We start from the raw sequence: 24,667 nt of genomic DNA, 5'->3' as shown, positions 1-24,667 counted from the left end.
GTATAAAAGACTAAACATTAAGGGGGTTAAATATGACATTTTGCATTCCCATCAGTAAGCCTAAGTGGGTTGAAGGCCCGAGCGAGGTAAATATCGGTACACAGGATTTTACCAGCCCAAGTGGATCGAAGGCCCAAGCGAAGCAGATATCGGTACATAGGATTTTGCCGGCCCAAGTGGGTCGAAGGCCCGAGCGAGGTAGATATCGCTACATATGATTTGATATTGCTGGCCCAAATGGGTCGAAGGCCCGAGTGAGGTAGATATCGCTACACAGGATTTTGCTGGCCCAAGTGGGTCGAAGGCTCGAGCGAGACAAATATCGCTAGACAGGATATGATTGTGCCAACCCGAGCGATGCATGGTCTCGCTAGGTTAGAGGCTTGAGTGGTGACCAATTCTATCTAGCATGATGGATCTAGTGTTTCAACCCGCGCAATGTTAGATCTTGTTGGGTTAGATGGATTTACCCCTGGGTACCAGTTGGATGAGAGTTTTCACATGTGATTGAGAGATGGTTTGGATATGTATATGTATATCATGAATTTAAAATGGAAATTTATAAATGCAAGTGCTATTTGTATATGAAATGTTTTTAGAAATGAGATTTTTGAGGGAAATAAGTATTGATTTGTTACCATAAAAGTTTTCAGAAAAAAGTTTTTGCCGTGAGAGATTTCAGCATTGGTTATGAAAGATGATTTATATTATAAAATGTGTTTATGGAAATGAGATTTTATGAGCATGAACGTTTTTTTTTTGTATATTGAAATATTTTATTGCATACTAACCTATTCTCCACTAACTGAGCATTATAGCTCACCCTTTGTTTTTAAATGTTTTTCTTTTCCACCCCTACTAAGTCAAGAAGGAGATCGTGCAGAGGAGTGAATCTCACTCAAAGCTAAGCCACACGACTTCATTTCATCATATGTGTCATAGTTTTGTTTTTATTTTTCGCTGCAAAGTTTATGTTTCTTCATCATGTATTTATTTCATGTTTTGGATTTTAAGGATATATATAAAAAAAAAAAAAAAAAAATCTGATACTATACATTTCATTTTGTAAAAATTTAGTTGCATTTGTTTGTTCATATATGATGTTATAATTATTTGTGAAAAAGCAAAAAAGAGTGCCTATAATTTTTTTTAGCTAGAAGAGTTTTATGATGTTTAATTCATAAACAGGTTTCATAGTTTTCTCACATGGCACCTCTTGATCACCCGAGTCTCATGAGTGTACCCGAAGCCTATGGGATAGGGAGAGTCGGGATGGGTCGTGTCAGCCAATAACTAAACACATGATGCATCATAAATTTTCAAATTTTGACAAGCCATCGACCGTCATGATGCTTATTAATATCTTCAATAACTTCATCTAAAAATGGCACTTTTGTCAATCTAATTGGCTTACTTATCCCATTCTAAAGCTTTGCAGTCTCTTCATCACTTTTTAAACGGTTCAAAATTATACCTCTTTCTCTTAGCAACTTCAAATCATCCTTAGTATCAACAATCCCATTCATCAATTCTGTGTAACGAGTAAAAACCAATGGCCCTGATGCATTTGATGCTTCATATGCTACTAAATTTCTCAAAATCACCTCTGTGTTCAAGTCTAAACTTATTGTAGGAAGATAAAACGTGACACAATCAAATCAAAACTAATTGTTGAGATGTTACCATTAGTGGGTGAGAAATGGACCCCGACTTTTGAGAGCTCAGAGACAGAAGAAATTGTGATTTCTTCTACTAATGTTGGTTTGCTAATCTTAGAACTCTCATTTTCTGGTTTGTTTTCTTCAATATTGGTGGAGAAGCAAAAGAATGTAACAAAAGATGGAAAATCCAAGAAGGTTAGAGAGGATTGTCCAAGGTAATTTTACTATGGCTTTTAAAAGTCTTGATAGTAGCAAATTTTGTATAAAAACAACCGGAATCTTGTTTAGTAATTCTGAAAGCAGCCTCCATGTCTTCCTCAGAAGTTGCTTAACAAAATTTGAACCCCAAAAAAATCTTTCCATACCTTGCTCATCAGCTTCACAGTGATCTTCAACATCGATAATTTCAGTTGGTCCTTTCAATTTGGGCACGAACATGTGATACAAAAAGTCTAGCAAATGAGGACAATCCGAGAGCTCAATATTGGGCAAGTCCTGCATCATTTTGAAAGGTGAAATCTCTTTGCGTAATCCCATTAACATCGACAACAACATATCATCCACTGATTCTAACGATTGAAATTGGAATTCTAACATCTTCTTCAATATAAAAAAGGGTATTTGATTCTCAAGCATCACAATATCTCTAAGAATTGCATTATGCCTTGATAAAGTTTTACCTTATCTGGTGGCATAGATTTGAAGGAAATCAAGAAGGAACGAAGCATCAATGGCCATCATCCATGTCAAAGTTTCACCACTAAAATCTAAAAACTTGTGATAACGTTTGTTTTAAAACTCGGGCCGAATCGGCCGGTTCGACTGGGAGCCGGCCTTTACTTTGGTTCAGGTTAACATAAAAACCAGGAATGTCATTAAACCCGCTTTGAACCGACAATGGACCAGCCAAACAGTACAATACCATTGGTCTGACCGGCCCGGGGCTTAAAACAGTTCGCTATTTTTGGGTACCTGATCCTAAAAAAATTCATATTTCTAATTCCGAAATCAATTTGCAGCACCGTTTCATTCTCCATTTCATTTGAATAAACCAAATTACATCTTCCATTTTCATCTTCTATTCTTCTTCACTTACTCTAAAATCTACAGTGTAAAGAAGAAGAAGTAAGGGGAGGGGAAGGAAGAAGAAAGAGAAGAGGAGACAAGAGAAAGAGTAAGGAAGAAGATTAGAAGAAAGAAAAGAGGAAATGAAGAGAAAGAGAAGAGGAGAGAAAAATTACAATAGAGAGATGCAAATGTGTTAGAAGAAAGAAGAAAGAAGAAAGTGACGGGGAGTGATGGGGAGAGAGAGAAAAAAAAAGGAGAAAGAAGAAAGTGATGGGGAGAAAGAAAAAAAGGAAAGATGGAAGTGATGGGGAGAGAGAAAAAACAATTAATAATAAAATCCGTAGGGTGCATTTGCTTTATTTTAAACTTACAGGGGCTTATAAGTAAGTTTTAGGGATGTATTTGCTGGTTTTCAAACTTATGACAATTAATGGAATTGTTTAAAGATGTGTCTGTTATATATCGGTCAGATCGACTAGTCTAATCGGTTGGACCGATCAACCCGCAAACCAGCCCCTTGATCGGGTCAACGACCAGTCCGATTTTTAAAACAATGGTGATAACATGCTCGAATCTTCGGCTCAAGCTTTATCAACTGCTGAACTAAGTCTTGAAACTTGAGACATTGAAGTTGTTTTTGAGTTCTTTTTGCTGCAACGAGTTTACATCTTCCCATCTCAAAGAGCTCAGGACGCCAATGATGGTAAGGACCGATTGCAACATGATGTGGTGTGTAGGATTCTGGATCACTACACATTAAGGTTTTGGTGACGTTGAAAATGCATGCTGAGGATTCATTATCATCTTCTTCAAGTTCTTCATCTAGCATTCGGCGGATGTTAATTACCCATCGATGCTTATCAAAATTTGGTTTCAAATTCAAGGGCATTGTGTGCTGAAGAGTATAGAAATATTTGTTTTTTTTTTTTTTTCTTTTTTGGAATGTTTTTTGATAGCCAGAGATTAAGCAACTAGTGTTAATGCAGGTGAGAGAGTTACAAGAATTAATTAAGCTTTTATTATCTATGCCATAAATGTGATTATTATTAATTAGTGTCAGTTAATTTGAATGGTTTAGTTAAATAAATGAGATTTATGGTTTCTTTATTCCTTATTATAATTTCTAGAAGTATTTTATATATTTATATTAATATAACATTTGATAGCCTAGTTAGTAAATACGTGTTTTATACGCGAATGATACGGCCAGCCGTATAATTCACATATAAAACGCATATTTACGTACTTTTTAAATGAATGCCGAATTATTCGTGAATTATTGGAATATCCGTATAATTCGCGAATTATTGCCAAAAAAAAAGAAAAAAAAAAAAGAAAAAAAAAACTGATTGAAACGCCGTCGTTTTAGTGGGGGAAGAAGAAATCAGTGGGTAAAGGAAGAGATTATTCGCGAATTAACCACCATCTCACGTGTCTCCACTTCTAGCGTAGCCCCTCACCAGTATAGCCCCCAATGATTTTCATCCCCGCTATTGAATTTAAGGATTTCTTTCATACTTTTTTTCATTAGTTGATTCTGATTTCGGTGGCTGATGATTTTAGTTTAGAGTGTTATTTTGGAAAGGAAGGTAGGCTGGGTGGTCATTGGGGATTCGTTGGAAGGTGGAGGCACTGGGAAGGAAGGGGTGAGGGTCCATGATGTGGTTGGGCTTTGCGGAAGTGGGAAGGGCTGATGACGGTTTGCTGCTTTGCGGCAGCTGTGTGGTGTGAGACAGTGAGATTGAGTCGGTGGGTGCTGGTGAAGAATAAGGAATGGCGTTTTATCCAGAAAAAGATTAACAAATCCTTTTATAAAATTATTTTATTTATTGATTAATCTTATATTTCAAGTTACATTGTAACAATAATCTTTTATATAGATTCGTGAGACAAATTTTAGTTCTTGATTTAATATAATTTAATGGATTAATAGGAAGTTAAAATTGGTTGCATGTAATATCAAACTTATCAAGCTTTAAATTAGTAAAGAATCATGGCTAAATATTGTGTTTGAGTCTGGAGACTATAATTTAAATATCAGTTATATATTGTATATTTGTGTTATTGGTTAATTCAATACTTTGCATTTGAAATGCTATATTGATTTTAACTAGGTAATCCATAAAAGTGTTAAAACTAAGATTGATATTGCTATATTTTTCAAAACGTATTATTGACAATGCACCGTATTAAACCCGTAGATACCTGTCCCGTATTTTTCCTCTATCCGAATTTTATGGCCGAATTTTTATAAACATATTTTCTACCGTTTGCCGTATTATACCCGTAAAATTCCCGTACCATTTTTTTGCCATACCCGTATTTACTAACTGGGCTTGATAGTAGCAACCAGTATTCTTGTTATGTTATAAGTCAAAATTTTTTTTTTTTTTTTGTTTTTTTTTGTTTTTTGTGTGTGTGTATTCTTTGATATAGTTCCATATTTATCATCTTCCAGTCTACGATATATTATACCTAAAGTTGATTTTAAAAAAGAGTTTTTTCATATATTATTTTATCAAAATAAAAAAAAAAGCCAAATATTAAATATCTTTTGAATTCTGAAACTTTATTCAAATGTGTACTTAAATATCTCAATTAACTCAATTTATTTTAATTCCTCTCATTTATTTAAAAAGCCAAATATTAAGTTCATTTTTTTAATCAAAACAGATTAAAAAAAAAAGAGTTTTGAGTTTTGTTGCCTATATATAGTGGCTTTTTTTGGGGGTTCTTTTTTATTTTAAGAAATATATATATTTTTTTTTATTTCTTGTTTTATTTATGTATCAAAATCATGCCACATAATATTAATATTTTTATATATTTAAATTTCAAAAAATTATTTAGTTTTGACCACTCTGAAACTAGAATCTTGATTATGTCCTAATTCTTGGTGATAAGGATTTGAGTGATCCTGAATCAGTGAAGAAATATGTTTTTACGTTTCCTTAATATTAGATTCAAACTTTATAAAATAAATCATTGACATTTAAAGCAATGAGGCGTAGAACATTTTCAATTTTTTTTTTTTTTTTTTTTGTTCAGTTTGTCAATCTGAAATCTTTTTTGCCAGGAAAAAATCATGTCAAGTCGATAATCTTTTTGGCATATTATTTTGATGCAAAGTTGGTTGGGTTGATTTTAACTGTTCATACACTATCCATTACATTCATTATAACAAAGGGTCGAGGCGTTGGAGATGCAGACTGGCTCAGAGAATCACTGGGGCAGCTATTTAGCCCTTCGTTTCGCCAACAAAACAAAGAAGTCATCCTTGACGATTTCCCATTCCTTCCCTGTTGAGCCACCTCTATTGGCCATTCGAAGTACTGCCTTCTCTTTCTATAACATCCCCAGGCGTCATCCTTTTCAATCACTAAGAAAAAATCAATACAAATCAAAACCCTATCTAAGTAAAGCTTCGTCTATTCTTTCTCCGTCCCTAGGGGAATTTACTCAACCCATTCCCTAGTCTCCCGCACTACTCAAGTAAGTGTGCGACTTCGTAGTTTGTTGGATTAAAATAAATAAATGTCAATATTAAACAATTAATGTTTTATCTTTATCACTCATTCATAATGAGTGAATAGTACTTCATGGTATGCAATTATATAGGTTTAAAAACAAAATTTTTATGAATTTATGAATGTCATTTTCATTGTCACAAGACTTTTATACATCATAAAACTAAAGAAATAACCATATGTATGTTTTATTGTTGGTATGAATTTCTTTTGCTGTTATGCTTACTTATTTATTTTTATTGTTATAAAATACTCTTTTTGATATATTGGAGAGATCTAATGAATAATTTCATTAAAGATAAATTATTCAATTTCCGAATTGGAGATGCATTATAAACTAGTTAGGATATTACACCTGACAGAAATGTGGATATATGTTATTGGTTAGGATGGATAGTGTTTTGACTGAGGTGAGGCAAAGCCAATGTGAACTGTGTGGTGTAAATTTATTCAAGTAGAAGGAATTTGGGCTTGTAATAACATTGTAAAAGAAATAAAAGACAAGTGTGGAAACAAAAGAAATCGTGGTTAATAATTTTTTTAATATTTCGAGAATTAAATTTGCTTATTAAAATAAGAGTTTTTTTTTTTTTTTTCACAAAATTAAAATAATCTTAACAAATGTAATTAATTACAAATTTAGATATAATGAAAAGAATTTTCAAAATTAAAAGAATTGATATACTTTCAACAATTACTCATAGAGTCATAGTTGTATGCATTCTAAACAATATAAAAACGGAAAAAAATAATTAAAACACACACTAAATTAAGAAGAAATGTATTAGTAAATCATCAATTTCATCTCTAAAAAAATGGTGGAAGGTCTAGACTATTTCCTATTTCTCAAATTTATTTTAAGCGAAATTATATTAATACATAACTTTCATCTCTAAAAAATGGTGGAAGGTCTAGACTTTTTCCTATTTTCTCAAATTTATTTTAAGCGAAATTCTATTAATACATAAATTTCATCTCTAAAAATTATATTTTCTCGAATTTATTACAAAAGTATCTTAATTTGAAGTTCTAAATTCAATTAGATATTATTAATTGGGATATAAAAACGAATTGTATCAACTCTAAAAACTCACTTTTAATATTCTTAATATTATTTTTATTATTTTTTTTTTTTACTTAACGTAGGTTTAAAGATTATACAAAAATTAAGAATTAATGATTTAATGAAGCTTTTATATCATTTGACATAAATATTATTATCCTTAATAAGTAACACGTACGTTAATTTGAATCCTTAAATTTAATAAATGAGATTTACATTTGGTACATATAGAATAATTAACAAACTCAGTTTATTATAACTAATATAAAATAAATTCATTAAATATATTTTTTTTTTAAATGAATTCAATATATGTTCAATAAATTTACATAAATGTTCATAAATCAAATTTATAAAATAAATCATTTTATTTAACATGTAAAACAATGAAGAGTACCAGAGAACCTCTTCCATTTTATTTACTTTATTTGAGTTCTTACTGAAATCCTTTATACATAAAATCACATAAGTCGATCATTTGTTTTAGACATTATTTTTGTAGAACACTTTTGTCAAACTTATGCTTTCTGTGTGCACAACAGTTGTGTATGAACAAATGTTGCTAAATTTATGTTTTTGGCTTGTTTCGTATCAAATATGTGCACAACAGTTATGTGCGAGCACACTCGCATCAGATATTTTCAACTTAGCACAAGACGCATTTTTGTATAAAGCATCAAAGATATTTATTTATCTTTTAAGTTGTCTTTTAGGACCACATACAAGTGTCAAAATATCCATTTGTGGTCCAAGGGAATAAACTTGCTTTTTCTCGATTTGGTTGTGGTCCAAAACAAAAGTAGGAATCTTTTCCTTATTTGGACAAACATGAGTCAGCCCTTATTTGCTGACTTGACACAAAATGTTGAGCAAGAAAACTCTTTTATATAATATTCTTTCTTGCGTTTATTGAACCTAACCATTTGATATTTGTTTTTGCTTGTGCTCTGAAAATTTTAGAGAGTTTTTCTTCAGAGGTTCAACTTGCGTTTATGTGCCAAACCTACACCATACCTCATACTTGATTGAACGGTTGTTGGAACTTGGTTCTAAAAGTTTTAAATTTACCAAGTGAATTAAAACTTAAGTGGAAATGGTTGCTATGTTGATTTTAAGAGTCCATTAAATATAAACATAAAGCAATAAACATAAACCAAAGTAAAACACACAAGATTTTTACATGATTCGGCAAAATTCCTACATCCATGGGACCAAGTCCAGAATGAAGCTAATCCACTAGGTTTACTTTACAGTTCAATTACAAAGTCAGAGATCAAGCCTCAGTTGCCAAAACACCCATGTTTTGCAACGCTTCAATCTCTACCGTTTGGTTAAACAACGTACAACCATAGTGAGCTTACAAGAACACACAACCAACTCGGTCAGCCTTGAGCTTCTCTCAAGGACCAAAAACGAAGACGCACTTCAGTGAAAGAAGCTCAACATGCTTCATACATCACATAGAGAGCAGGGACACATTTTGGGTACTTTGAAGGAGGTATTTTAAAGCTTTACCTAAGCATAGAAACCTGACAAAAACAAAGTAAAAACTCAGAAAATTTTTAGTGTACTTTTTAGAGAGATATCAGGCTTAACAAAATTTTCATTGGAGAAGAGTTTATGTAACAAAACAGTCGGCCAATGCAAGGACAGGTGGCAAAAAAAAACTTTATTGAATTTACCTTTATAAAAGTTTATTTCAGTATCAAGATGCCACCTATCGAAGAGAATAAAATTTTCCAGCACATTGAATATGAATTTGAAAAGTGTATGGACCACACAAATATCTCAAAAGAGAATATAACAGCTCATACGTTCTAGAAGCATAACACGTGTTACCCAAATAAATCAGCCAGATACAAAGTGATCACTCTGACTCAGAGATGCTCACCCGATACGGCAAATAACCAATATAAGAGAAAGTGGTTACTTAAAACATGAGGTGGTCATATTGGAAATTTAAACAAAAACAATTGTGCTAAGACAAGGTAAGGTGATCATACCAGGATTGAGAGTTACCACTCTAGGTTCATAAGTTGACAAATAACTTACAATCTCCCATTTTGTCAAACTTATGAACAAAGCAAAATATATTCAAACATGAACTTGTCTCAAAAAATCATCAATCATCCAAAAAAAGACAGATCAAGAAACATCAAATAAGAATATCTCATTAAAAGGTATAAACTATTAAAACTGAGATATAAACAAGATCAAATTTACTCCCCCTCAATTAGTATACTCCCCCTGAGTAACTAACCAAGAGAAAGTTGAAATGAAAATCAATAAAGATAATCAACAAACACAAAAGATGGTTAGAAAAGATCACACAATAAAAAATGTTCTCTGCACATGAAAGAACAATCATTAGACATAACAATAAATATTTCAAAAATATCAAAGATACTATGATTAAAAAACTGAACATTAACAACTAAAACTTTAAAAAGTTCTAAATCAAAAATTAAACTGAAATTAAAAAAAAAAACTAATCAAAAATTAAAAAATTCAGTTCAGGAGAGCAGGCAGGTGATCACTTCAACACTCAAAGTTACCACCATATCACACGTACAGCAAGGAGTTTTTTGAGACAACTTTTCAGGTTTTTATGCCCCCTTTTTGTTCATAGTTCTTCATCCCTTGTGCCTGTTTGATCTTCTGATGGGGAGATTTCTTCCAGTAGTTGATTTTGTGCGTCTTTTTGCTTGGGCAGTGACTTGTGGCTGAGTTGGAGGAGTTGAAGTAGTGTTTACAGCCGGCGGAGGCGCAATTGGGGTGACCACAATATTGGTTGGCACCTCTTGAGTGCTCACATCAATTGGCACTTCTTGGTTGGTCACATCAGGTAGCACTTCTTCATTAGTGAGCTTCGCATTCAGATCAGAGTTAGCAACAACAGTAGCATCCTTGGCAGAAAACCATCAGTAGCAACAGCAGCATCCTGGGTGACATCGGCAACAAGAGTAGTCTTTGTTTGGGTAGCGAGATCAGTCTTTTCTATTGCATTAGTGTGAGCATCCTTGTCTGGAACAAGAGAAGCATCTTGATCCTCTTTAGAGACAAAAGCTTCATGTTGAGTCTCAACAAGAGGTTCTTATGGTGGAGGAACAAATGAAAAAAGACCAGCAGTCGAGGATAAGGGAAGAGCACTTAGGATTTGTTTCACAGTATTCTCCAAAGTGTCAACTCGTGTATGAAAGGTGGAGTGAATATGAGACAACTGCTCAGCAAGGTGAGAAAATTTATCATCCATTTTGTTGTCAAGTACCTACAAAAAATAACAATTCTGGACTGGCTAGAGTTAGCTTTGCCAAAGGTTGCATGAGAGGTTGAAGGCACATCCTGAGCAGGTACTGAAGTTGGGATCTTGAAAGTTTTGGCTGTAATGAGTTTGATATTTAGCCGAGTATTAGTTAGGTGCATCTTGGGATTATAGGAGGTAACAATCCTATGTATTAGGGAGACAAAAGGTAAGGTAAGGGATTTTCCCTTAGCTTTGGCAACAGACTTAATGCTAGAGTAAATCAAACTCCCCAAATCAATTTCCTTACGATTGGCTATCCTGTACATCAATTGGGCTTTATCTAACCTCACAGAGGAATTGTGAAGTGATGGTGACAAATTTGTCAAGGTGATCCTAAATAGGATTTTGTAAATTAGGGTAAGCATATTGGCGGGAATCTAATCACTCTCAGGCCAAGATTGAACAGAACCTCCAGTGAGGTCGATGGCTAACTGATTTTGGTGTTTAGGACTAATTGTCAAATTGTCAAGATCCTCAACAAATGGCAAATCCAAAAACTTCCTAACAAGCTTATCAGTAAATTCAGTTCAATGTCCTCTAATGCAAACATGGTTCCTTTTAAGCTTAACTCTATCAATATCAGACCTAAAATTTGAATAAAACTCCTAAACAAACGCCTGATAAGGAAAAAGAGGACTATCAACAGTCTTAACCCATTGTCTATCAACCACTATTGATTTAATATCAGGAAAATCATAAAGTTGAACATGTGATTCACACAGGATAGGTCTATGCACAATAAAATCATCAAATTTTGATTCAGAATAGGAAAGAAAAAAATAACTCGTTTACCCAACTCCAAAGATTTAGAGGCATCAATTTTCGCCTTTTTCTTCTTTTGCTTGGGTGAGGGCGATTTTGATGCTTCTACTTTTTATTTCGTCTTCTTCTTTTTCTTCTTATGCTTCACTCGTGTGATTAATCGTTCATCAGAGGAGTTTTTAGCTGGTGAAGCAAGTGGTGATGGAGTCTTGTCAGAAGAAGCCGGAGAGAGGTCAGGATGTTCATTGGTCTGACTCACTCAGGCTCTTTTCTTTGATTTTGATGCACTCTTGAGTTCAGCGATTGAAGAATCTTGATGCTTTGTGATTCTCAATCAATTGATGAACAAAACTTTTGCAGAGAAAAACGGTGAGAAAAATGATAGAAAAACTGAGAGGCAGCACAAAATGATTAAGAGTGAGAAAAAACTTGAGGTTGCAACCTTTTAAATGTTAACCTTAGAAAAATTCGGAATTTTAGCTGGAGCCATCACTTAAAAATGCAGTGAGCACCTTGAGTGCAAGGTGTAAACTTTAGCATCACCAACGTCAGGGTGATGACTACATTTGAGGAATGGGAACACAATAGAAGAAGATAAGCAATGTTACTCATCAGGTGGTGACACACATGTCAGAGTAAGCATTTTAGAAACAATTTAGAATAATGTAGCCAAAAATAATGACTAAAAAGACTAAAGTGATCACTGTGAAATAGCAAGTTAGAACATGAAACCTTAAGATGGTGACTTATATACAAAGGCAACAGACAAGAAGCATTTTAAACTTTAGAAAATAAAGGCAACATGGTCATGAGATCAAACAAAATTTTCACAAGATTTATGAAGTCAAGTCATGATGATATGATTAGAAATCACACAAAAAAATTCTCAATCTATAAAAGAAATGTATAAGGAGTATCTCATCGATTGAAAAATTTACAACTTAAAGTGATCACTCCTTTAAGTAAAAAATGAGCAATAAAGGCAAACATTCTTAATCATACGTGTGTGAAGTGTCCTCAAGGGGCGAGTTTGACTCATTGGTCAATTTAAAAAGAAAGCAACTCTCTCTTCTCTCATGCTCTTTTTCATTTGAATAATTCTTTTGAACTTAATCTCAACATTTTGGCTTCTTTTTCATAGAATAGAGATTAATGGGCATAACTCCCAAGAGGTAAGTGTAGCTTTCACACTTGCAAGTAGGTAGCCTTCTACATGGTAGATTTTCCAAGGACATAGGGATCTATACATCCTAGAAAATTACTCAAGTACGACTTTTACACTACACACAAGGTAGCTATTTCACATGGTGACAAGAAATATGCTTTAAGAACTCAAAAATGAAAGAAAGTCAATGAACTTCTTGAGGTGAAAATCACGGTGGACACATCACTTACCACACATATTTCAAAGCGAGAATCAAATCTTTTATAACTCAACACAGATCATATAGAATTGTATTTTTTAAAACAAGGAAAATATGTTCTCATGACTTATTTAAAGAAAAACTCTACTCAAGTTGAGTTAGTCCTACGGACTTTTTCAAATTCACAAAAGTTTGAAAGTCTAGAGCCTTTGTAAATAAATCAGCAAGTTGAGATTCAGTATTCACATAAGCTCCGGTGATTACCTTATCTTCAACTAAGTCTTTAATGAAATGATGTCTAATATCAATGTGCTTAGTTCTAGAGTGTTGAACTAGATTCTTTGAAATGTTAATTGCACTTGTATTATCACAGAAAATAGTAACACATCCTTGATCAAAACAATAGTCACTAAACATTTGTTTAATCCACAAAACTTGTGTATAGCAGCTCCCTACAGCAATGTACTCTGCCTCGGTTATGTAGAGAGAGATGAAATGTTGTTTCTTGTTGTACCAAGTTACCACATTTTTTCCAAGGAGAAAGCATCCTCCAGACGTACTTTTCCTATCGTCCAGGCTTCTAGCCCAATCTGCATCACTAGAACCAATTAAGGTAGAATTAGTGTTGTATACAAACTATAATCCAAAGTCAATTGTTCCTGAAACATATTTCATGATCCTCCTTACTACAGTAAGATGAAGTTCAGTAGGATTAGCTTGAAATCTTGCACAAGCCAATCATACTTGTAGTTAAATACAACATGCTACCTATCATGCTTCTAAACAATTTGTTATCTACCTTTTTCCCATTCACATCCTTAGATAGTGTTAAGGTAGAACTCAAAGGTGTTTTCGCACGTTTTGCACTTTCAAGATTGAAGCGTTTAAGCATGTTCTTTGCATATTTTGATTGTGATACAAACAAACCACTATCAAATTGCTTAATTTGAAGACCTAAGAGAATGTTTAATTCCCCTACCATGCTCATTTCAAACTCATCCTTCATCAAGGTTATGAACTCTTACAATTGTGTGTGTGAAGTAGAACCAAAAATTATGTCATCAACATAAATTTGAGCACAAAGAAACTCACCATTAACATGCTTAATAAAAAGAGTTTTATCAGCATTACCTCTTCCAAATTTGTGATCAATTAAGAATGATGTGAGTCTTTCATACCATGCTCTTGGAGCCTATTTCAGTCCACACAGTGCTTTATTTAGTTTGAACACATGATCTGGTTTGTACGGATCTTGAAATCCAGCAGGTTGCTCCACATAAACTTCTTCCATAAGCAAGCCATTCAAAAATGCACTCTTCACATCCATTTGGTAGAGTTTCAATTTAAACAGCAAGCAACTCCCAAAAGCAATCGGATTGATTCCAACCTTGCCACCGGAGCAAAAGTCTCATCAAAATTAATCCCCTCAACTTGTGTGTACCCTTAGGCAACAAGTCTTGCTTTGTTCCGAACAATATTTCCAAATTCGTCAATCTTATTCTTAAAGATCCACTTTGTTTCTATGATATTGATCCCTTCAGGTCGAGGAACCAAACTCCATACATCTTTTCTCTCAAATTGTTCAAGCTCCTCATGCATGGCACCAATCCAACACTCATCTTCCAGAACTTGTTTTGCGTTTTTTGGTACTAAAAGAGAAATATAGCAAAGATGATTAATTTCATTCAACCTTTTTCTCCTTGTAACCATTACCTCTTTAGGATTTTCGATGACAGAAGATGGTGGATAAGCTTTCTTGATCCAGGTGGAAAGGTCTTTAGTCTTGGGAGTTCTTCTCTGAGTGATTTCGTTTGATAGATCAACAACGAAATCAATTCCTTGTCTTTGAGAAGCAAACCCATGTTGAGAAGTAGTGGTGCTCACTTCAGGTTCTCAGGTGGTCACTTCATCTTTGGAATTTGTTCTAGAAGGAGTCACAGTGGGCATTTCATCATGATCAGTGTTCACTTTAGCAGGAACAAATGTATCATCATTTGCATCATCCTATAAAAACTGTGAGTAATCTTCTGAATTAAAAAAAACCACATTAAAAGATTCAATGATTCGATCCGTTCTTATGGTAAAAACTTTGCATGCCCAACTATTAGATGAATATCCAAGGAAGATTCGTTCATCACTCGTAGCATCAAACTTTCCTAGATGATCTTTATCATTCAACACACCCAAGAACATGAAAATATGAGACATTTGGCTTCTTACCTTTCCACAACTCGTATAGAGTTTGAGATGTACCTTTCTTTAAGAAAATTATATTCGAGATATGACATGCAGTGTTGATTGCCTTGGCCCAAAGCCTTGGAGGCAACATCTTTGCTTTTAACATAACTCTTGCCATCTCTTGAAGGACTCTATTCTTTCTTTCCACAACAGCATTTTGTTATGGTGTCTTAGGGGCAAAAAATTCATGCCAAATGCCTTGTGTATCGTAGAAGTTAGAAAAATTAGAATTTTCAAATTCCTTCTCGTGATCACTTCTTATTCTCATCACTTTCTTAACATGACAGTTTTGCTCAACCTGCAACCTTTTCACTAGACACTTAAAAGCTTCAAATGCATCGAATTTTTCTCTTAAAAAATTAGCCCAAGAAAATCTAGAAAAGTCATCAACACACACATAGACATATCTCTTACCACCTAAACTTTCAATTGGCATTGGACACATGAGATCCATATGAAGAAGTTCTAAAACAAATGAGGGAGTCAAATGAGATAAGAATTTGTGAGAGCTCTTACTTTGCTTACCTTCTTGACAAGGCCCACATACTTTGCCTTTGGGAAACACAAGCTTCGGCAATCCTTTAACGACATCCTTCTTCAACATCCTTCTTAGAGAGTTTGGCAAGATCTTTGAAGTTCATATGTCCAAGTTTCTTATGCCAAAGTCAACACAATCTAATTTGGTGCTTAAACAAGAAACAATGTTAGACAAAAGATAGCAATTATCATTTAATCTCTTTCCATCAAGCAAAGAAGAACCATTAGCATTCAAAACTTGACACTTATTTTTTGAGAATTAAACAACACAGTCTTTGTCGTGGATTTGACTAATGCTAATAAGATTTGGCTTTAAACCTTCAACATAAAACACATCATTTAACATTGGATAACCAGGAAAAACAATAGAGCATTTTCCAAGGATCTTACCCTTTTTCCCATCACCATAGGTAACATGACCTTCTTGTTAGTGTATATTAGTGTATGCCCTAGAAACCATTCGTGTTGTCGGTTTCAAAGCATTTTGTCTTGTATATATATATATATATATATCATAAATAATAGAAGAAAGAGTTCTTCAATTCATATATGTAAATTGCTTCCTTTATTCAGTCATGCATTTAAAATAAAGTATGTATATGAATTGTCCAGATGATTCATTTAATCGGTAAATGAATTATCGAAAAGGGTTCCCTACAGAAGCAATATAATTTGGGCAACTATATTGCACAATAGGCATACCGGATGCTTCCGAAAGATATCATGAGTTGATATAAGTATGGATGACGATGATGGTCATGTCATTGGGGCATTAGTATGGATTAACGATTATGAACTGTTTTTCGAACGTGACCGAATAACAACAAATCACTTGGAAAAGCATGTAGTTAATGATTTATCGTTTGGTTATATCAGTGCACGATGTAGTCCTTTGACCTGAGACATTGTAGTCGGATCCGATATGGATGTGTATGGTTCATACGGTGTATAAGTACGAGACTAATCATGTTTCGTATAATAAAACCTATTTGGTCATGCGTTGTTCATATGCGGAAATGAACGATGGTCAAGAGGGGATCCATTGACTCGAAAATATAGGATCGAGAGTACTGCTGACTCCATCCGGATTCGAGTTCCTAGACGAACATCGATAAATGTCAGAAAAATTGAATCTCTGGCCAGAGTCTATTATTAGTCATACAAAAGCAAGTTTGTAATGACGAGTTCCGAACATATTGATCGACGATTCGGTAGAAGATCGAGTTTAGGATTTTGACGTTCCATGAATCCGTACTCGATTAGGATATCTCAATGGAGGGACTTTACCTGCATGGTACGTATGATCTGAAATGGGTTCGATGAAGTATTTCTTCATCGTGGTTTAGGGACTATGGCACATTGCTAGATGTTTACCATAGTCGTTGAGCCTCCGGACAAGTTTACGGATTCATCCAGAAACAGCTCACGGCTAATCCACGGTGGACCTACATGGTCACACCAATAGCCTTGAGAAGTTAGAGAAGGATGAGAGAGAGAAATGATTATCCGAAGAGGGCTAGCACCTTCCGAGGGTAATAACCGGATTTTTATAGTAATAGTTACATAGAAATCATTTGTGACATTTTAAGGGTTAAAATGGTCAAGCAATAATTAATTATTATATCTTAAAGTGTTAAGATTAATGAGATGAACAAAAATAACCTTTTAATAGTTAAAGGGTAAAAAAGGGTAAATTTATGGGTTGTTAATGTAAACTAGTTTAGTTTACATGGGCCCTTGAATAATATTGATTATTCAAAGGGTAGCATATTAAATTCATGGGGTCCCTTTATAAAATAAGATTTTATTGGGCTTGGAAGTAAAAAATAAATAATTGCAATATTGCCCAAGTATATATAAGTGCAAAAGGTTGCATTTTTGTTCATTCTTGACTTGTTCACAAAAAACACAAACCAAAACTCTCTCTCAAACCCACGGCCACTCTCTAATCTCTCAAGGTGGTGTTAAAGTGTGGAGGTTTCATACTTTTGAAGCTAATCTTCATCAATCCAAAGCAAAGGAGTAGGTATAATTTCTTCTCAAGCTTTGTTTTAAAACCGTTTTCTTGAATCCATTTTTTTTTAAGCTTTCTTCTCCATTTCCACCACTCTTCATGCATGCATGCTGTTCTTTTCACTTCTTCCACAAGTTCAAGATTATTGATAAGGCTTTGTTACCTGTCATGTGTCTTGAACATGCACTGTCAAAGTACCATAAATCATTTTGAAAAGCAAGTAATGAAGTATAGGCAACAAGGCAATTTGCACTAAGCTTAGGTTTCTACATTTTATGGTTTTTGAAAAAATTGTTCTGATGTGGTAACCCGAGAAGCTAAGGTGGTGACCTTACTGAATTAAAATCATTATTTCCAATGCAGCTTTTCAAATACGAAATCAGTTTAAAACAGTTTGGTCTAATATGACCTTTCTTTTGGTAAAAATGGCAGATAGGAATGAAAAGTTTTACCATCGAGGTCTGATCATGTGAGGCAGCAACAGATTTCTAAATTGATTCAGTGACTTTTACAAAGGTGGTCACTCTAGGTTTGGAAGTGCTAGCACCAGGAGAGAACCCCAAACCTGTTTTATCACCAAACATCTTCCCTTGTCCAAGAACTTAATCAAGCTTGTATGAACCTGCATTTAACCTTTCAATAATGGCCTTGGCCTCAGTTAGTTCATTTAAAGCTTGATTCAACAAAATTTCCTTATTGGACAAGTCACACAACAAGACTTAAATTTTGTCATTCAAAATTTTCTTATCTTCTAACAAGTGAGATTTTCAAATTCAAGAGATTTAATTCCCTTGATGCCTTTTAACCAAGCCTCGTACATCTTGTCATAAGCCTCTTGTTGCTCTTTATAAACATCAATAGAGTCATCCAAGGACACATTGTCACTGTCCTCTTGGTTAGCTGCAAAGGCTAGGAATTGTTAATTTTCTAGTGTGTCGTCACCCTTACTCTTAGAGTCATCACTTTCACTCAAGGTTGCAACCATGGCTTTTCCCTTTTTCTTTAGAGTGTTCGCACATTCAGATTGAATATGGTTATAGCCTTCACACTAAAAACATCTGATTCCTTTATTTTTCTTTTCATTTTCTCTCGAAAATCTTTTCGAGAATCCTCATTAACTAGATTGGTCAGAAAATCTTTTGACAAAGGGTTGTTTTCCCTTTTTAGCCACATTTGGTTTTCTCATGTTCTTTGTTAGGAATTTCAAAAAGTTTTTTGTGATTAACGCAAGTTCATCATCTTCATCATCACTAACATCACAAATAAATGGAGAATCAGAAGTTATCTCATGCTTTAACACAAGTCCTTTACCTAATTTCTTTTCCCATCTGTTCAGGTTAAGTTTGAAGGTCTATTGTGATCCAATCAGTTCATCAAGTTGCATCTCATCAAGGTTGCGGCATTCTTCAATAGAGGTTGCTTTGGACATAAATCTTTGAGGTAAAGAGCACAACATCTTCCTAACAAGTTCAGCATCATAAAAGATTTTTCCTAAAGCAAAACACTCATTAGTGATATCACACAATCTGCCATGAAAATTAGTAATGGTTTCAGCATCATGCATAACAAGATTTTCATAATACATGATTAATCTTCTTAGTCTAGTCTTTTTCACAATATCAATTCCATGATTTTAATTTGGAGTCTATCCCATGCATATTTAGCTGTTTCATAATTTGCAATGTTTTTCATTTGTCTAATACTAACAACATTAAAAATGACATGAAGTGATTTATAGTTAAAATTAGACACTTCTAACTCTTCCTTGGTCCATTTATCAAGGGACTTTCCTTGATCCCCACTTGCTTCATCAGTTTTAGGTTCTTGCCAACCAACCAAACAAGCATGCCAAGCCCTCTCATCAATAGATTTTAGAAAGGCACGCATCCTAGGCCTCCAAAACGTATAGTTGGTTTCTTCCAACAAGGGTGGTCTAGTGGTAGACCCTCTTTCACCAAAAGAACCCATGATGAACAATCGTTAGTGTGATCACACAAGACTTCGGTGGTCACCTACAAAAATGAAAAACAAAGGTGTCAGAAACCACATAGAAGTGGTCACAATAAACAGAATCCAACATGGGGTGATCACAGAGCCCCAAGGTGGTCACATAAGGTCTGTAGCAAAAAAAAAAAAAAAAAAAAAAAAAAACAGAAAAACGAAAAAATAAACCAAAATAAACTGATCAAAAAGCAGTATAAAAAAATCAACAAGCAAGGATCAACTGAAATATCTTTCTAGAACAAGGTCTGATACCAAATGAAAGTTTTGAATTTACCAAGAGAATTAAAATTTAATCGAAAATGGTTGCTATGTTGATTTTAAGAGTCCATTAATCATAAACATAAACCAAAGTAAAACACACAAGATTTTTACATGGTTTGGCAAAATTCCTACATCCATGGGACCAAGTCTAGAATGAAGCTAATCCACTAGGTTTACTTTACAGTTCAATTACAAAGTCAGAGATCAAGCCTCAGTTGCCAAAACACCCTTGTTTTGCAACGCTTCAATCTCTACCCTTTGGTTAAATAACGTACAACCGTAGCAAGCTTACAAGAACACACAACCAACTCAGTCAGCCTTGAGCTTCTCTCAAGGACCAGAAACGAAGAGGCACTTCGGTAGAAGAAGCTCAACACGCTTCCTACATCATATAGAGAGCAAGGACACATTTTGGGTACTATGAATGAGGTATTTTAAAGCTTAACCTAAGCATAGAAACCTGACAAAAACAAAGTAAAAATTCAAAGAATATTCAGTGTACTTTTCAGAGAGATAAGAAGCTTAACAAAAATTGCATTTTAGAAGAGTTTATATAACAAAATAGCCAGCCAATGCAAGGACAAGTGGCAAAGAAAATTTTATTGAATTTACCTTCATAAAAGTTTATTTCAATATCAAGATACCTCCTATCAAAGAGAATAAAACTTTCTAGCACATTGAATATGAATTTGACAAGTGTTATGGACCACACAAATATCTCAAAAGAGAATATAATAGCTCATGCATTCTAGAAGCATAACACGTGTTACCCAAATAAATCTTCTAGATACAAAGTGATCACTTTGACTTAGAGCTGCTCACCCGATACAGCAGATAACCAACATAAGAGAAGGTGGTCACTTAAAACACGAGGTGGTTATACTAGAAGTTTAAACAAAAACAATTGTGCTAAGTCACGGTAAAGTGATCATACCAGGATTGAGAGTTACCACTTTAGGTTCATAAGTTGACAAATAACTTATAGGTTCCATTGTTGATGCTGGACCATGGCTTCGGCTTGTGAAGCTTTGGTGGAGCTCAAGTGTTCTTCTAGTGTGTTCCTGGTGTGAAGAAGATCCTTGGAACAATAACATGTTAGGGATTCAGAGGGTGGTGCTAAGTGTAACTAGAATAGGGAGTTCTTTTTGTTGTAACTTTAATCAACTCTGAGTAATATTTGTTGACTTAGTGGATTAGCTTCGATTTGGACAAGGTCCCATAAATGTAGGCTAAAAGTAGATTTTAGCCAAACAATGTATATGATTGTGTTCTTTATTTACCACTTGTGAATATTGATTTGTTTTAACTTGACTTGCTTAATCAACTTGGTAAATCTTTTCCGTTGCATTTTAAAATGGGTACCTAAAGGTTGAATAGAGTTCACCAACTCTAACAAGCAGTATCAAAGCTTGTTCTAATAAGTTCTTTCAGTTGATCCTTACCCATTTTGCTTACTTTCGTGTGCATCTTATCTGCTTTAAGTTTGGTTGAAATCTGATCTGATTAACGTGTTTTAGTTTTGGTTTACTGCTTGTTTGTGTGTGCACTTCAGTTTTCTATGCTCATGTATGTTTGTGTTTTTGTCGTCATGATCTTCTTAAGTGAAGAAGGGTTAGCTCATACACCACCTCTATTAGAAAGTCTTAATTATTATACATGGAGACCTAGAATGTGTAATTTCCTTAAGTCCATTAATGAAAGAGTTTGGTCTACGATTGTGAATGGTTTGACATCCCCGGTTATTGTTGAAAATGAAGTGTCTAGACAAAACTGATTGCTGATTGGACCACGATTGAGTTAACACTTGCAAATTATAACTCTAAAGCCATTCATGCCCTGTTTAATGTTATAAATGTTAATCAAATGAAAATCATAGCCATGTTGTAAATGTTAATCAAATGAAAGTCATACCAACTGCGAACTTTCCAAGGATGCTTGGGATAGGCTTCAAGTAAAAAATGAAGGTACTAGTGCTGTTAAATGAAATAGACTTAGAAGACTTGTGATTGACTTTGAAAATTTGGTTATGCATGAAGATGAGACTATCACGGATTTTTATGGTAGAGTTTGTGATGTGTCTAATGAATGTTTTGCCTTGGGAAAAACATGTTCTAACACTGAACTTGTCGGGAAATTTCTTTGCTCTCTTCCTAGGAGATTCATGTCAAAAGTGACTACCATTGAAGAATGTCGTGATGTGGATGCTATAGACATTGATGAACTCGTAGGCTCTCTTCAGAGCTTTAAGCTGAATTTGAAATGATGGGACAATCGAAAACTAAGCAAAGGTTTGGCTCTCAAACATGAGGTACATTCTAACTTTTTTGATAAAGTTGATTCATGCGGCTTGGATGATGAAAATCGTGTTTTACTTACAAAGAATTTTGCCAAGTTTTTAAAGAAAAAAACAGGGCAACCTTATAGGTGAATTCATGGTTGTTCTCAATACATTTAGATGCATTGGAATGCTGAGAAAGTCATGATGACTATACCAGAATATCATGAGCAATTCACTGTAGTTTCATAAATATGATATATAAGAGCACAAAACATTATAAAGCTGGTACAGTACGTAAAGCGAAATAATCTCAATTTTTAAGACACTCTATCCATGGTATTTAATAACCTTCACATCAAATACTTTGTGTTCTAATATTCTTTCATAACCTTGAAATGGTTCTCACCTATATATATCTATAGTATATGAGATATATTTATAGTATATGAGACATTCTATTTCTAATACAATTTGTAATAGGATTTTTATAATTTTATTTCTATTTACCATTCTATTGTTTAAGAAATAACTTTTTACATAGGAACAAATAGAAAAATGAGTTATAATATCCCAACACACATCATTTAGATTGACATTTTCTTAATATTTCCAATTCTTTCGTAAACATAAAATAAATTCATAAATATATATATATATATATATATATAATAGAAATAAATTAATTTGAAATTTACCTAATGGAATTCTTTGAATATAAAATGGAAGAAAGAAATTAAAAGTATAGCACTAAAGATTTCCAATTGCATGCAACAAATGTTGCCAACTAAAATGGGCTTCCACAGGATTGCATTTCGACTAAGACTCCTTGCATCCGATGATTGTTTAATCCTAAGATGGAAACAGTAAATTCAACCACAGAAGTTCACATCGGGAAACAACAGGAAAAAATAAATTTCGGATGAAGAGGAAAATGAAAAACAAAAGATTGCTTTTGAAACTTCTTTCAAAGCAAAGAATCAGCAGATGAAAAAAAAATGCAATAATATGAACAATGTCATATGAACAAGGCAATAAAAAAGATAAAAACTACTCACAAATAGAGGTTGAAAGTGAACGAAATAGAGACAACAACAGGAACAAAATATAATAGTAAAACAAAACAAACAGTAAACAAAGAAAAATAATACGCGCGATTTACCCTGGTTCACCCAATGTGGGCTACGTCCAGCTAAGTCAATATTATTAAAATATGCCTCACATCTCTCGTTTACAATGAATGAATTGCTCTCACACACATAACAAGAGAAAAGTATGTTTATATACTAGGTTACCCATTAATTCTGAAGTAGTCGACAACTCCAACAGAAAGTTCCAGTGGTTTTCAATCACAACTACATCTTTGCCAATGCCTCTTTTAACTTCATCTACAAAATCCTTCTTCATATTGGTTAAGGTCAATTCCTTCAAGGAAGTCACATTCTCCAACCCAATTGGCTTCTCTAGATGTTTGCAGCATCTAATCTCTAAATCTCTCAGGGCAAGCATGGCTCCTTCGTCGATAGTCCATTCTATCATCTCCGTTAGCATCCATAACTTCACAACCTAGAGTTGGGGAATGCACAGCTGCCACTACGACAATGCATCTGTTTCCCTAAGTAGGGATTTGCGAAAAGCTTGAGAACTTTCAGGTGTTCCAGCCCTTCTAGTGTCTGCATTGGGTCTTTTAATAGATGAGACCCTGACAATGTAAGGACTCTAAAATTATTGTTAAGTTTTCTTATGTCAAGTCGATTGAACATTCCGACCAAATATGAGTTTGACAGCTTTGTGTGACTAAACATGGATGGAAAATAGATAAGTGAAGGTTTATTATTGTCATCCACTGATTTCAACCGCAAAGACCGAAGACTGGTCTGTTGCGAAACCTAGTGAGCTATTTCTCGAATTGAGTTTGTGTGGCATGTCAATCCCAATTTCCTTATAAACCTCAACCTTTTCAACCAGTTAACTGTACGCCTGCTATCGCCTATTACTACACCCCATAAGGTTTGAAGATTCCTTGGAAACCCATTGTTAGTTATCGCAGTTTCAAGAAAAATACCGTGCATATAGAGATGCCGAAGGTTGTATGGCTTCCAGATAGACATAGGTAATGTGGTTATTGAAGTGTACTTCACATCTAAACTCTCTAGCCAGCGAAGATCACCTACTGACTCTGGAATTGAGTTTAGGAAAGCTCATCTCAGACCAATGTAACTTAGAAGCAACAGTTTTGTTTCGAGTGTTTGCGGTAGTGCTGGCTTGTAGACACCTTCTAGATCAAGCACGGTGAGGAATCCAAAACCTCTAGTGACTATCTTGTTCAGGAACTTTTCTACTGCATCCGAAGGTTTACCTCTCGTTCCGCTGTTAAGGATATATAAGAACTTAGATGTTGAACTTCTGTGTCTGAAAAAGAATGCTTCTCGATGTCAACATACTCCACAAGCCTTGCAATTAGAGAGATAGTATCATATACAGTACTTGGCACAAAACATGTTTTGGGGCTTCCATCTAACCTCACTCTTGCTACCTCGATCAAGTTCCTATCCCTCAGCTCATTAAGACAACTTTCTGCCAGGTCTT

At 34.2% G+C, this 24,667-nt stretch overlaps 1 pseudogene; it reads right to left on the bottom strand.

Moving 5' to 3' along the window:
- Positions 1 to 1,250: 1,250 nt before the first annotated feature.
- On the bottom strand, positions 1,251 to 3,618 carry LOC116121836 (annotated as a pseudogene).
- Between the last annotated feature and the right edge of the window lie 21,049 nt (positions 3,619 to 24,667).

The sequence above is a fragment of the Pistacia vera genome, unplaced genomic scaffold, assembly GCF_008641045.1.
Source record: "Pistacia vera cultivar Batoury unplaced genomic scaffold, PisVer_v2 Contig129, whole genome shotgun sequence".
Lineage (NCBI taxonomy): Eukaryota > Viridiplantae > Streptophyta > Magnoliopsida > Sapindales > Anacardiaceae > Pistacia > Pistacia vera.
This window is presented reverse-complemented; position numbering and strand designations above follow the sequence as displayed.